The 14179-nt window shown below is 47.5% G+C and overlaps 1 long non-coding RNA gene across 1 annotated transcript in view; it reads left to right on the top strand.

Moving 5' to 3' along the window:
- The window catches only part of LOC146177264 (uncharacterized), a 44004-nt gene that overhangs the window by 22642 nt on the left and 7183 nt on the right, over window positions 1-14179 (top strand). The window contains exons 3-4 of the long non-coding RNA XR_014701293.1: window positions 3888-3985; window positions 8074-8157. This is a non-coding gene — a long non-coding RNA (uncharacterized LOC146177264). The remainder of the gene's footprint in view (window positions 1-3887; window positions 3986-8073; window positions 8158-14179) is intronic.

Raw genomic sequence — 14179 nt, 5'->3', positions numbered from 1 at the left:
CTCTAAAACTGCCTTCATCACACCAGATGGATTATATGAATTCAACGTCATGCCCTTTGGGCTTTGCAACGCCCCGGCCACATTTGAACGCCTCATGGACACTGTGCTTCGTGGATTCAAGTGGCGAACCTGTCTTTGCTATCTCGATGATATCGTAGTCTTTTCTACCGATTTTCAATCCCACCTGCTCCGACTGAAGGACGTTCTCACTTGTCTCGCTACCGCCGGCCTCCAACTGAATCTGAAGAAGTGCCGCTTTGCAGCTCGCCGACTAACAATTCTAGGTCATGTCGTTTCTAAGGATGGCATTCTTCCCGATCCCACCAAACTTCGTGCAGTTGCCGAATTCCCACGCCCAAAATCACTGAAGCAGCTACGAAGTTTCATTGGCCTATGCTCCTACTTACGCCGCTTCATCTTAAATTTCGCCTCTATTATTGCTCCTCTCATCCAGCTCCTCTCCGGCAGCTCCGACCTCTGCGCATGGACACCTGCTTGTGATGACGCCTTCAACACTTTACGCCGTCTTTTAGTTTCGCCTCCCATCCTCCGCCACTTCGACCCGAATGCGCCAACTGAGATTCACACTGACGCTAGCGGTATTGGGATAGGCGCCGTTCTCACCCAACGCAAACCTGGTATCCGAGACTATGTGGTGGCGTACGCAAGCCGCACCTTGACCAAGGCAGAGTCCAATTATTCTGTTACGGAAAGAGAATGCTTGGCCATTATTTGGGCCATCGGCAAATTCCGTCCGTATGTCTATGGCCGACCATTTTATGTGGTCACTGATCATCACGCTCTGTGCTGGCTGGCGTCCCTCAAGGACCCGTCCGGCCGCCTTGCTCGCTGGGCTCTTCGCCTCCAAGAGTATGACATTCGTGTCATATATCGCTCAGGCCTCAAGCATACTGACGCGGACGCTCTTTCGCACTCACCACTGCCTCCCTCTTCGTTGCCTGATGAGATCTGCGCCTACGATTTGTCTTCGCTTGCCACTATTGACATGGCCACGGAACAGCGGCGCGACCCGTGGATATCTACACTTCTGGACTTTCTTTCAAGTCACTCTCCAGGTCGTCTGTCTCGGGCGCTTGCCCGCCAAGCTCACCATTTTTCAATTCGTGACGGGCTGCTCTATCGCCGCAATTATCTTCACGACGGAAGGAAGTGGCTTTTAGTCATCCCCCGTCATCTCCGCGCCGCAATTTGTGCTGCTTTCCATACTGATCCCCAGTGCGCCCACGGCGGAGTGTTGAAAACCTACACGCGCTTGCGTCTACGCTTCTTCTGGCGTGGAATGTACCGCTTTGTCCGCCATTTTGTCCGCTCCTGCCAGTCTTGCCAACGCCGAAAAACTCCTCTCAAGTCCTCTGCTTCGTTGCAGCCGTTGCCCTGTCCTGCCCGTCCGTTTGATCGTGTCGGCATAGATCTATACGGTCCCCTTCCAACAACTTCAGCTGGAAACCGCTGGATTATCGTGGCAGTGGATCATCTAACCCGCTACACTGAGACATCATCATTGCCCTCTGCTTCCGCACGCGACGTGGCTGCCTTTATTCTGAAAAACCTGGTTCTTCGCCATGGTGCCCCTCGCGAACTGCTCAGTGACCGCGGACGCGTTTTCTTATCAGACGCTCTTGAGGCTCTCCTGAAAGAATGCCGCATCATACACCGCACCGCTACCTCGTACCACCCTCAGACGAATGGACTGACAGAACGTTTTAACCGCACTCTCGGTGACATGCTGGCTATGTACGTGAACACCGACCATTCCAATTGGGACCAAGTTCTACCGTTTGTTACTTACGCATATAACACCGCGACACAGGCCACTACTGGATTCTCTCCATTCTTTCTCCTTTACGGGCGCGAGCCACCCTGTACTATGGACACACTTTTTCCCTACCGCCCTGACGTTTCCGAATCTTCTCCGCTATCCGATGCCGTCACGTACGCAGAAGAATGCCGTCAGCTCGCCCGCTCTCTCACAACAGAAAATCAGTGGCAACAAAAATACCTCCGTGATACCGGCGAAGCTTCTTCATATATCCCTGACACACTGGTGTGGCTCTGGGTGCCCTCCACAACCCCTGGCCTTTCAAAGAAGTTTCTTGCTCGCTACCGCGGGCCATATAGGGTCCTCCAGCAAACATCTGCAGTCAACTACGTAGTTGAGCCCGTCACGCCCTCTGCGGACTTGCGTCGCCGTGGTCGTGAAACAGTTCACGTGAACCGATTGAAGCCATTCTATGACCCCGCTGTGCTTTCCGCGCCATAAGTCGCCAGGATGGCTCCTTTTTTTTACCCGGGGGGGGAAATGTACTGTGATAGTCAGCACTTTAGCCATCGATATGCACCTGTGCGTTGTGCGACGAAGACAAAGAAGTACGCTGGGCTCGCCGTTGCAAGGTCCTGTCCTCACAGCTCTCCATCTGAGCGTCAATAAACGCCCTATTACAGTATGTATGTATGTATGTATGTATGTATGTATGTATGTATGTATGTATGTATGTATGTATGTATGTATGTATGTATGTATGTATGTATGTATGCATGCATGCATGCATGTATGTATGTATTGTTACGGACTTGTTTTCAAACACAGCACGGAGGAAGAAAGAAGAAGGAGGAAGAAGAAGTGCGCGCGCCCGTTCGATTTTTGTCTTGTGGCACCTTTGTCGTTCCCGCTGGCCGTGTGTACCTAGCGTACTGAACCGACTAGAACGTCTCGGTCAGGACGCTAAGGGCGTAACAATATATATATTACAGCGGAGCGAATAGCCTACGAGCCGAAGGTAAACGTTGAGGATTTATTATAATATTTTTACGTTATTTGTTGATATTGACAAGAATAGAGCCTTATGGTGATTGAGGGAGAAAGAATAATAAATGAAAAGCAGAAGGAAAAACAAAGCACCGTTGGTGGAAGTCGAACCCACGACCTCCGAATGTCGGGTCCGGTGCTCTTCCAATCGAGCTACAACGACCGCTGCCCTTCCGTTTGTTTTCTTAGGTATTTATTTTGGCTGTAACCGAGGCCTGTTCACCAGCGCCACGCATATCCCTAGCGGCGGATGTGAAACATCCTGCTATACCGCTGCTATATATAATATTATTACTGTAAAGTAGACTGACGCACGCTTAAAAACATAATGTTTTACTGACGCTTCGACTGGGGACCAGTCTTCATCAGAGTGGCATTTTACAGATCAGGATCAGGCAGGCAGCTACAGTATGCCTGAGTCAGACATCAAAGGAAACATGAAACACACACGCACACACACACACACACGCGCGCGCGCGCGTGTGTGTGTGTGTGTGTGTGTGTGTGTGTGTGTGTGTGTGTGTGTGTGTGTGTGTGTGTGTGTGTGTGTGTGTGTGTGTGTGTGTGTGTGTGTGTGTGTGTGTGTGTGTGTGTGTGTACATATGCATTCAGGAATCTTATGCCCACATGTACGGGTTCCTGTGACAACTGAACATCTTTCCGAACCGTGAGTCATCCCATGCCATGTGCTTTTTTCAATCTTTTGTCTGTTTTTAACTGAGGCGCACTGAAGCTGCCATGTGCTTTTGTGAATCTTTTGTCTGTTCTTTTAATTTTCATAATTTTTATTTTTTTTTTATTTTTCCTTTGGTGTCTGACTCAGGCGCACTGTGGCTGCCTCCCTCAAAATCGTATCAAACTGATCCTGACCTGTAAAATGTCACACTGATAAAAACTGGTCACCAGTCGAAACGTCAGTAACACCTTGTTATGTTTTAAATGTGCGTCAGACTACTTTATAATAATATAACTTCTGGTTCATAGTGCTTTCTTCCGAACTGCTCTATATATATATATCTTCGTTCGTGTGTGTGTATTTATGAGTGTATGTACATTACAGTGGTCATACCAGATTTACTGGATATTTAGAAGAGGGCACAGACCAGAACGCCACATTGAGAGTAATGTCGTTATATGACCAACAACACAAGAAAAATGGTGAGGACAAGCCTTTAAAATCTCTCGCTCGTCATGATTCTAACAAGTGTTTTTGCTTTGTTCAAATACGAGAAATACTACTTAGTCATAAGCACATTCATAATACTACATCACTGCATGGACCAGTCTGAAGCGTTGCATGCGGAAATCCTAAATATATTACACTACTACGGGAAAGAATGCCGATATGGTTTTAATTATTTTATTTCCATATATTAACTAAATGTTTTTATCTAGAGCTGAATTTCGTTGAAGTAGCAGCACTGACCCTTTGTACAATGTTGCCATACAGTAAAACTTTCTACATTTAGAATTTATTTTAGCTGTTGGGAATCTTGAATCAATAATCATATAGCGAAATTTTACAGTTTGGGAAGAAATATTACAATTCGGAGAAAGTAATTTTTCACATAACAGCGCCCACGGAATACATGTTCAATACAAGAAAGATTGTTGATATGCGCTCACAATTATGGCGAAAACTCAACCTCTGCGAATAAATGCAATAAAATTGTTATTGCTACTTAACAACTTACAGTAGTCTGCCGCGGACAATGAGGTGGCTATATTGTTTCTCGTTTCTTGGTCTCAGCAAATAAAATTTGTTTGCCACCCCAAATAACACCTATATTTTAAGTATGCATAAGTATGCAAACGTTTGACTCTGTGCTTCCACCTGCACGGGAACAGTGTTTATGAATAAAAGTGGAATGTATCAAGCTGATAAGAGGTAGTGCATATGAACAAATCTAGAATTGATATGAACTGTAACTGTACTTTTTTTGCCAAGCATGTCTACAGCAGTTGTTTACTTATATAGTGCCGGGATCATTTAGATTGTTCGATTTAAGCAAACAAGACCAAAGATGTACCCCCAAAAAAGATTTCAGTTCTGTTCAAAACGCTATTCATCAGCATATATGAAATACACAAGGCACTATGACGCTGTTGATTAGAATGTGTGTTCTGCAAAGGAGAGGATTAAAAAAGCTTCTAATTCAGGCGGATAACAGACCATCTACACATATACTGGCAGACTGCTCCTCCTAAGGAAGGAGTATTGTTGCACTTCCGACTTGTGTACCGCGGCAGCAAATGACAGCAAAGGCAGCATTACACGCATGTAATGCGAGAGTGATATTCGTGCCCTCATTTCTTGTTTTGTATTTTCTAACGCCTTATTCTCTGGAGCCGATTAGGAGACTGCATAAATTTGGCCCATTACTCTAGTCGTACAAACCAACTCTTTTAGCATCTAGTGTACCTTTGTCGATTTCAACGCAGCCTTGTATACTCCATTGATAGTCTAAATCCAAAAACGTAGAATCCTACATGCCAAACATTTGCTATATTGACAAAACCTTCCCGTTCATATGTTAAAATGAGGCTTAAAAAAGTCTGTAATATTTGCAGAATCATTCGCAAATTGCATTTGGTAGGCCAATAGGGAACGGCTATTTCATGATGAAGCGATGAAGAAAATGAACTTGTAGTATAATACTATTGTCGCGTGATACTTGCAAAGGCCATCAAAAACGCTGCTTTGAATGTCTCCCAACCCTGTAAAGAAATCCCGTGATTTTCGAACCAAACTCGGGCATGTCCCTGCAGAACAAATAAACTTGGCTGAGTTTTGCAGCGCGTTTCAGCCTGTTGAATTCTGCCACCGTCGAAAAGGTCCATCCATTCTTCCGCATATTGACTGGGCAGTCCTTGGAAGATGGGGAGCTCGAGGGGCTGCACCAAGACGACTGGTGCTTTTGGCTGGGCTATTTCCGAAGTTGATGCCTTCTGGATTCAAACGGGGTCAGGCAGCAGACCGTGTTCCGGTTGTAGGCCTTGGAGTTGGCGGCTGGCTCGGTGACCCGTAGGCTGGTCCCCCAGGGTGACAGGAACAAGGCTGAGGTCTTTGCTTGAAGGATCAAGGGCAGCACCTCCAGCAGATGTCATGTGGTGGTGACAAGGTCGATGACACAAATCAAGAGTCGGTGGTTGCACTGAAGAAATTCTTTATGGGCTCACTTGCGCCCGCAAAAGAATTAAGCAACTCGGTGGCGGCGATAGCAACAAACTTGCTCGTCGATCGTCGAACAAAGAATGCAGAATGCCTGTCGCACTCCTCAACGCTGAATTTAAAGGCTGCTCAGAACAATCTAGATAACGTCGCAAGCGGCCACTAGCACAACCTGGAAAATTGTAGAAACATACGCGAGTGATCGGAATCTTCGGGACAGATCTCGGCGCATCGTTCGCGACAAAGAAAATGATAACGCGTCGTATCGCGACAACGAGCATGAACGAACACAGGATACAGAATTGATAAGCGCGCCAGGATCACAATGGTAAGGCCGCATGCTAGCAGCTGTCGAAATGGAACAAATAAAGATTTAAACAGTTCGCGGCACTATGCGTAACATTATTTGTCTCTCTAAAACAGAGCTACAGATCTGCCTGCACACAAAAATAAAATTCTGGCCTCATTTTTGTGCCTTTGTAGCCCTCAGGCCAAAAAAGGAGGCGAAATGTCAAAACAATCCCTTATTTCTCGAGAGAGGTCTTTTCCTCTACCGACTATTCAGCGCACACGTAGTAGTCAGGACGCGTGGACTTTGAAAGTCGTCTCGTTCTAGCCAAATTGCGAGCTGCTCTCCCTGGTTGCACTGCTGAGCGCCGGTGAAGCGTTCAAAGAAAGGATTGTGTGATATCAAAAACAAAAGTTCCTTTGTGCTCTGCAAGTAGGGTTCTGCAAGGCACGTTACTTCGTTCATGGAGTTACGAAATCAACAGCAATAAGCATTATACAGTGCCCAGGAATAATGAAAATCTGTTTCAATGATAACAAGAAATTCTCAATCAATATTGCACAGCTGCACGTTTCAGTAACCACTTAGCAGCGTTTCTTGAGCGTATTTATTAGGAATCCTTATCAGACGTTACCCTACTATATATTAAATAGCAGATACACGTTATGGTGCAGGGGAACCAATTGCTAATAAGTGTTGTCATGCTAAATACCCCTACGTATAAGCTTAAAGTCTTTGAATCACCATACTGGTTATTAAAAAAAAAACATAACACGCAACAAATACTACTAATAAGAAACTAAGACCATTTTCAACAAAACATAATGCTCAGACTAACACAAACACTTAAATCTTGGCGACACTTAAGTGGCGATACGCCGTTTTGGGGCTAAATATGCAAAATGATCCCCTTTTTCTCAGTATAAGTATATCGTTTCTCTACTGAAAATATGATATTGCACTCAACGCAACATAGTGGTCCGAATGCAAAGTCACAAAACATTTCAGTTTGGTTTGATATGTGGGGTTTAACGTCTCAAAGCGACTCAGGCTATGAGAGACGCTGTTGTGGAGGACTCCGGAAGTTTAGGCCACCTGGGGTTCTTTAACATGCACTGACCGTCTCGCGGCCATCGAAACACAGCCGCCGAGGTCGGGAACAGTAGTCGAGCACCGTAACCACTGCGCCACGCCGGTGGAGTTATTTCAGTCTTTAAGGAACATTGCATAATTGATAACATACCTAGACGAACAGCCGGAGAGAAAAACCTGCAAATATTCTTCTATTGCAGATTTAATAAAAAGTCCCAGCTATTTTACTACACTGCTATCGGGTTAAATTAGCGTTATTTTAGTTTTTGTGCCTTGAGTTTTAGAAGCACGATTGCTCACATTTTTAAAGTAAAGAATTGTTCCAAATGATGAGGAGAGCAATTATCTGATTGTGTTTTTCTGCGCAAGAGTAAAGCAGTGTTCTCAGTGTAGAACAGACACAAAGCACACTTTTAAGGTACAAGCTCAAAAAATTTAAAAGATAACAACACACTGTTGAATGCACATTCACCTTAAATATGGTGGCCACCGAAACGAAAAGATTTTATGTCGGTTTTTCTGCACCACATTATTTACCCTAAATCCTTGAATCTATAAAGCGCACATCACCATATCTATTACAACCGCCTTGGCAACATCTTGCAGGACATGATTGTGTTTGTTGCAGGTGTTTTCTTTTAATTCTTCAGTATGGGAAGTTACTTCATTTTCTAATTGATATATTGTTTTCAGAGTTTTTGCAGGAGAAAATATATACACTGCGGTACTGGAATGACACAGAGAATTGTTTTCTTGTTTCCTCAAATCGAAAATCAGGTAAGCACCTTATACTCACTTCAAGAACCCTTGTGCTGTGATTTCCTTCCATGTCTGTCAGTGCATTATCTTTGTGCCGTTTTGCACAACTGAACACATCTTGATCAGTTGAGAACACAGAATAAATAATTTTTAAAAGCTGTGGTAGTTTCCTTCTTACACGTAACAACGCACCCATTCGTGACTATTTATTCGACCGACTATTGAGACTTTGATGTGACTTGAAAGCTTAGCAGATTTACTTTCTACAAATTCTGGTAGGCATTCTATGAAGACCCGTTTCCTGGCAAATCTAATATTCGTAGAACGTTGGGCTGAAAGTCCTGCTAAAATATTGCAACACCGCTGTCCATCTTCTGGCCCCACCTGAATGTCTTGGCGCGTGGCTGAGCGTCGTCCTCGTTTGTCTCGAGGTTCACTCCATTAAAAAGGGCCACCTCGGTTGTTGTGCTGCTTTCTACGTGTGTTGGTGACATTTGGTGGATTGTGAAGTGTAAAATCTAATGTACGTTGCCCCCGAAGACGTCAGTGACCCTACCCATTGACGCGCGGAAGCCACTCACGCCTATAAAGCGAGCCGTCGCCTCCGAGGCTTATAGACTGAGTTCAAACCACTGACCCCACTGCTGCGAGCCATGACATCTACGATGGGCAGCCAAACAAGACAGCATTCCAGCAACACCTAACCGTTCGTCCTTCTCGCACCTCGATCACCGCCATCATTCCACGGTGACCGGTTCGAAGATGTCGAAGACTTGTTGGCCAGTTTTGACCCTGTGGCGGCAGCATTCAACCAATGGGACGACGAGCGGAAGCTAATGAATGTGTACTTCGCGCTGCAAGACTCGGCCAGGACGTGGTTTGAGAACAACGAGGCGTCGTTTGTCAACTCGGCAGCCTTTTTCCGTGATTTGCTGATAACATTCAGCTCGAGTGTGCGGAAAGAAAACGCTGAGATTGCAATTCGTTTGAGGTCTCAGCCGTCAAATGAAAGCGTGACCATGTTTGGCGAGGACACCACGCGACTTTTCGGTCGGGCAAACCCTACCATGCCCGAGGCAACGAAAGTACGGCACCTCATGCGCGGGTGAAGGAACAGTTTTTGGTTGGCCTCATTCGCGACCCTCCAAGAAGTTCTTATAAATGCTGCGCTGCTTAGTTGTACACGGAAGATGCTCCAACTAGCCCAGTCCCAACACTTCTTAATTTCTAGAAGTGTCGCAGATTTCGCAAGAGAAGCTGCCAGCATGCAACGTCAACTGCAGGAACAAAGTACCCATAATGGCCGTTAGGCAAGCGTAGCGGCTACACCCTACTGAGCGTCCGTGCCAGCAGCCCGGGACGAGGCATTGGGGGAGCTTGAGAGAATTTTCTGCGAAGAGCTGCAGAACCTCCAATTAAATGCTCCACCTGCAATTATTCCACCAGGGACATCATCCGTGATGAAATCCGGCGAACGGTGAAGCCAACACCAGCGTCAGAACGGGAGCCATGCATTATGACTTATATTGATGTCCTACGTCGACCTGCCCCCGAACCACAATCATTCGACCCCGTTGTCTGACAACCGCCTCGCTACCTGCGCCCCGTCGAGCAGCAACAAGACCTGCGCCCCGTCAAGCTGAAGCAAGACCAGCACACCGCTGTCAGCAAGGCGCACTTGTGGCGCCCACCCAATAGACGGCCGCTCTGTTATCACAGCGGCGAGCCTGGCCACATTCTTTGCAATTATCCATACCGGAGAATAGATTTCAGAGGATTTTAACCAAGCGCACCTCGACCCCGCTATGGCGAAAGACCACAGAAGATTGAGCAATACCTGCTAACGAGATGCACCCGACGTCACCGCAACGGCCGTCGCGATCATCATCCCCGAGGCGTTTTGCTTCACCCAGTCGAAATTCCTCCTCTGGGCAATTCAAAGGCACGCCCCCTCGCCGGAAACTATAAACACATCGACCTCCGGGGGTGAGGCAGCCGCTCCGTCTCAGATCAAACAGCCGCCACCCGACGATTTGACGCGACGGCCCGAGCGGCGATGACCAAATCCGACGAACTCACCGACGCACTGCGAACGCATTCTTCCCGGGGAAATTTTTGCAACAGCCGACAGTAGTGATGTGACCGCACCTGAGGATACCGGCGCCGATTTTTCCGTCATGAGCAGCCAGCTAGCCACGGCACTCCGTAAGGTTCTGACGCTTCGGTCTGGGCCAATGATGCGCACCGCCGGTGGCCATGTGATGAGGCCAATTTGTATGCGCACTTGCTGCATAGAGATCTGCGGTTTTACTTTCACTGGCACCTTTGCCTTATCACAAGACTGCTGCAAAGATCTGATTCCCGGCATGGATTTTGAAGAGTAGGGTGCTGTTATAGATCTTTGGGAGCAGCTCATGATTTCCTTTTCAACCAAGCGAGCCGTTGATAGCAACACGGACTTCTGCAAAACAATGATGGGCGTCTGTGACGACCACATAACGATCCCTCCGTGGGCGAGCCAGTTCGCTACAGTTCAATGTTATCACAGCACAGGCACGCGTGGCATTGCTGCAGCTACCATGTCACTGCTTCTCGCTTGACAAGTTGGTGTAGCTCGGCGCCTTGTTGAACTTGTCCGTGGGCAAGCCGAAGTGCTAGGGACAAACTGCACGTGTGAACCTCAATATTTCACGGCGAACACGACGGTCGCTTATTTTGAAGAACACGGAGAATGTACAGGCCAGTACGCTTTAACCAACACGTGAAACCTCGACAATGCTACGTCTACAGTCATTCAGATTGAAGTGAACACGCACCTCTTGCCCAGTCAGAAACGCTGCATAGATAATCTTGTCGATTCGTTCCGCGATTGTTTTGCATTAACCTCTAAGGACCGAGAGACGCCACTAACGAAGCACCGAATTATAGTTTCCGACGACCAACGTCCACTATGTCAGCGTCTTTACCGGGTGTCTTCAAAAGAACGTAATGTCATCCGCTGCCAAGTAACAGATATTCTCCAGGACGTTGTTATCCAACCGTCGACGAGCCCCTGGGCTTCGCCTGTTGTCCTCGTCGCGAAGAAGGAGGAAATCTTGAGGTTCTGCTTGGATTACAGACGCCTCAACAACGTCAAGAAAAACGATGTGTACTCCCTGCCGCGCATAGACGACTCCCTTAATCGCCTTCGCCATGCCACTTACTTTTCGTCGCTTGACCTGCGCAGTGGATATTGGCAAAAAGAGGTTGACGAGCGAGATTGTGAGAAGACTGCTTTTATTACGCCGCACGGTTTGTATGAGTTGAAAGCGCTTCCGTTTGGCCGGTGCGCGGCCCCTGCCACATTTCAACGAATTATGGATACCGCCCTATTGCAAAAACCAGCGTCTCCAGTGCGAAACCAGTAAGATTTTCGCGCTGGTTTTGCACTGGATCTGCTGGGCACGCTGGAGGTCTGCGATATTCACTGGAGCAGTAACGGGAAGACACTGGCTGCACTGGTGCGATGGAAGAAAAACGCTGGGATTAGCCTTTTGACGCTGGGTGTGTCGCTGGCATCCGCGGTGCACTGGGAGAAGCGCTGTATGTGCGCTGGGCCGCACTGGTCCCAGTGCCGAAGTATAGCCGGTGCGGCCTGCGGCGTCAGCCGGAGTAGCATCCCTCAGGGGCCAACAGGGCAACAGCGTACTTTCAATCGACCATCGGGGGGCATATGAAAAATATGGTTCAAGCAAGCGCTTTTTGCTGCGAAGTCGTTGCGCATTTGTAAGAAAACAAAGGCAGTATCTTTTTTCTAGAGTTTCCATGTTTTGATAGGTCGTTTCGAGCGTTTCGAGAGAGACCACGACCGCCGCGCCTCGATCTCATGACACACTGACGATTAACGCACAACTAAAACTGGAATTGAATAATTTGGGCTACCATGCATAACCAACTTCACAGCTGATCTTAAGGGCACTCTAACACAATGATTACTGCCAAAATATTCAATGCGGGCTCAAACGCAGGCGAGCGTAGCCTGCACCACGGCCCAGTATAAACAGCAGAAAGAAAAACTAAAACCTGGAAGAGAGTAGTTTACCGAGCGATGGGCCCATGAGAGAAAAAGCAACAACATACAGCGCTTGTAATACATAATATTTGGCGTGCTTCTCAAGCTTTTTCGCTCCTTTGCGTATCAAGCAACCGAGCCCTCGGTCATCGCAACGCTTCCCGCAAAGTTTACATACAAATAAGGTTTAGTTACACGCAATTAGGGTCATCGCTGCGGCGCTTGCCGATATTGAAGCTTGGTCGCACTTTTTTCCTTGAAGGTTTCTTCTAAAGCTCCGTGTTCAGCGAAAATAACGCCCACGGTAGCAGAGCACCACCCAAGAGCCGGCGTTGGTAAATTTACCAGCGATGTCAAACTCCATATGGTAAAATGATTCCAGCGCACAAAATAGCGCGCATAGGCACCCAGAACATTACTTGCAAGTCGTGAGAGCAAACAGCAAGTTAAATGATCAAGAAGTTGCAATTGTGAGAGCGGTAGCAATGGGCCTGTAGACTGCGAAACATGAAGTCCCAACCTTATAAATGCGGGTTATGACATAAAATGTAGAAATGTTTCTAGTAAATCCAGTTCTCGGCGTGGCCGAGTGGTTAGCGTGATTAGCTAGTGATTGATATGTGCATAAAAGCTGAGTTCGAGGCGGGATTGGTGCACTAATTTTTTTCCTTTTTTTTTACTTTTTAAAGGTTTTTTTATATACCTAACTTGTTTCGTTACTTTTTAATTTTTATCCCACGCCTCTTTTTCTCCGGGCGAACAGTGCCGCCAGTGCGGAGCGTCCCAGTATGCCGCGTCCCAGTGCGCCCAGTTTCCAGCGTCATACTGGGACCATAATCAGGTATGGCGCTGGGGCGCTGGCACCCAGTGGCACTGGTTTTTGCAATAGGGCGTACTCTCTGGCCTGAAGTGGCAGACATGCCTCGTATATCTCGACGATGTTGTGATTTTTGCGGACATGTTCGACGAGCACCTGAAACGATTGCGCGCTGTTTTCGAGGCCATCCGATCTGCAGGTCTCTCTCTAAAACCCGAAACATGCCCCTTTACTTTTAATGAGCTGAAATTTCTCCGCAACATTGTCAGCGCTCGAGGTGTTAGCCCAGACCCAGAAAAGACGGCCGCTGTTGCTTCATTCCCTAAGCCAGCAGACAAACGACGCTTGCGTCGATTTCTCGGCCTCTGCGAGTACTATCTTCGCTGTATTCATAATTTCTCCAAGATCGCGGAGCTTCTTACCCGCCTGATAAAAGACACCGAACTGTTCGTTTGAGGCCCCGACAAGGAAAAAAGCCTTCACGGAACTGAAGTCCCATCTCCAATGTACACTATACTTGGCCAGTTCTACGAGCCTCTGACCCGCCTGACAAAAGACGCCGAACCGTTCGTTTGGGGCCCCGACCAGGAACAAGCCTTCGCGGAACTAAAGTCCCGTCTCCAATGTACACCTATACTTGGCCACTTCGACGAAGAGGCTGACACGGAACTGCACACGGATGCCAGTAACGGTGGCCTCGGTGCAGTCCTTGTTCTGTGGCAAGATGGTGCAGAACGCGTCATTGCTTACCCCAGTCGCACTTTGTCACGTTTCGAAGTTCAACTACGAAAAAGGAGTGCCTCACTGTTGTGTGGGTAGTCTTGAAATTTCGTCTGTTTCGTGTCGTGAGCGACCATCACTCGCTTTGTTGGCTGCCAAACCTGAAAGATCCATCGGGTTGGCTTGCCCGATGAAGCCTTTTGTTGCAAGAATTTGACCTTACTATCGTGCTCAAGGCCGGTAAGAAATACAGTGATGCTTACTGTCTGTCCCACGCCTCTACTTCCTGACACACGGACGGTTCCGACGACGATTCCGCTTTCTTCGGTGTTATCACGACGTCCACCTTAGCCCAAAAGCAGCGGGCAGACTCTGAACTTTTGCCCATCATCAAATACCTCGAAGGAACGTTGTCATCTCTTCCTCAGCTTATAAGGCGTGGGCTGTCGACA

This window comes from Amblyomma maculatum, chromosome 10 (assembly GCF_055883805.1).
Source record: "Amblyomma maculatum isolate TAMU_Amacu chromosome 10, ASM5588380v1, whole genome shotgun sequence".
Lineage (NCBI taxonomy): Eukaryota > Metazoa > Arthropoda > Arachnida > Ixodida > Ixodidae > Amblyomma > Amblyomma maculatum.
Note: the sequence above shows the minus strand (reverse complement) of the source record. Positions and strands in the feature narration are given on the sequence as shown.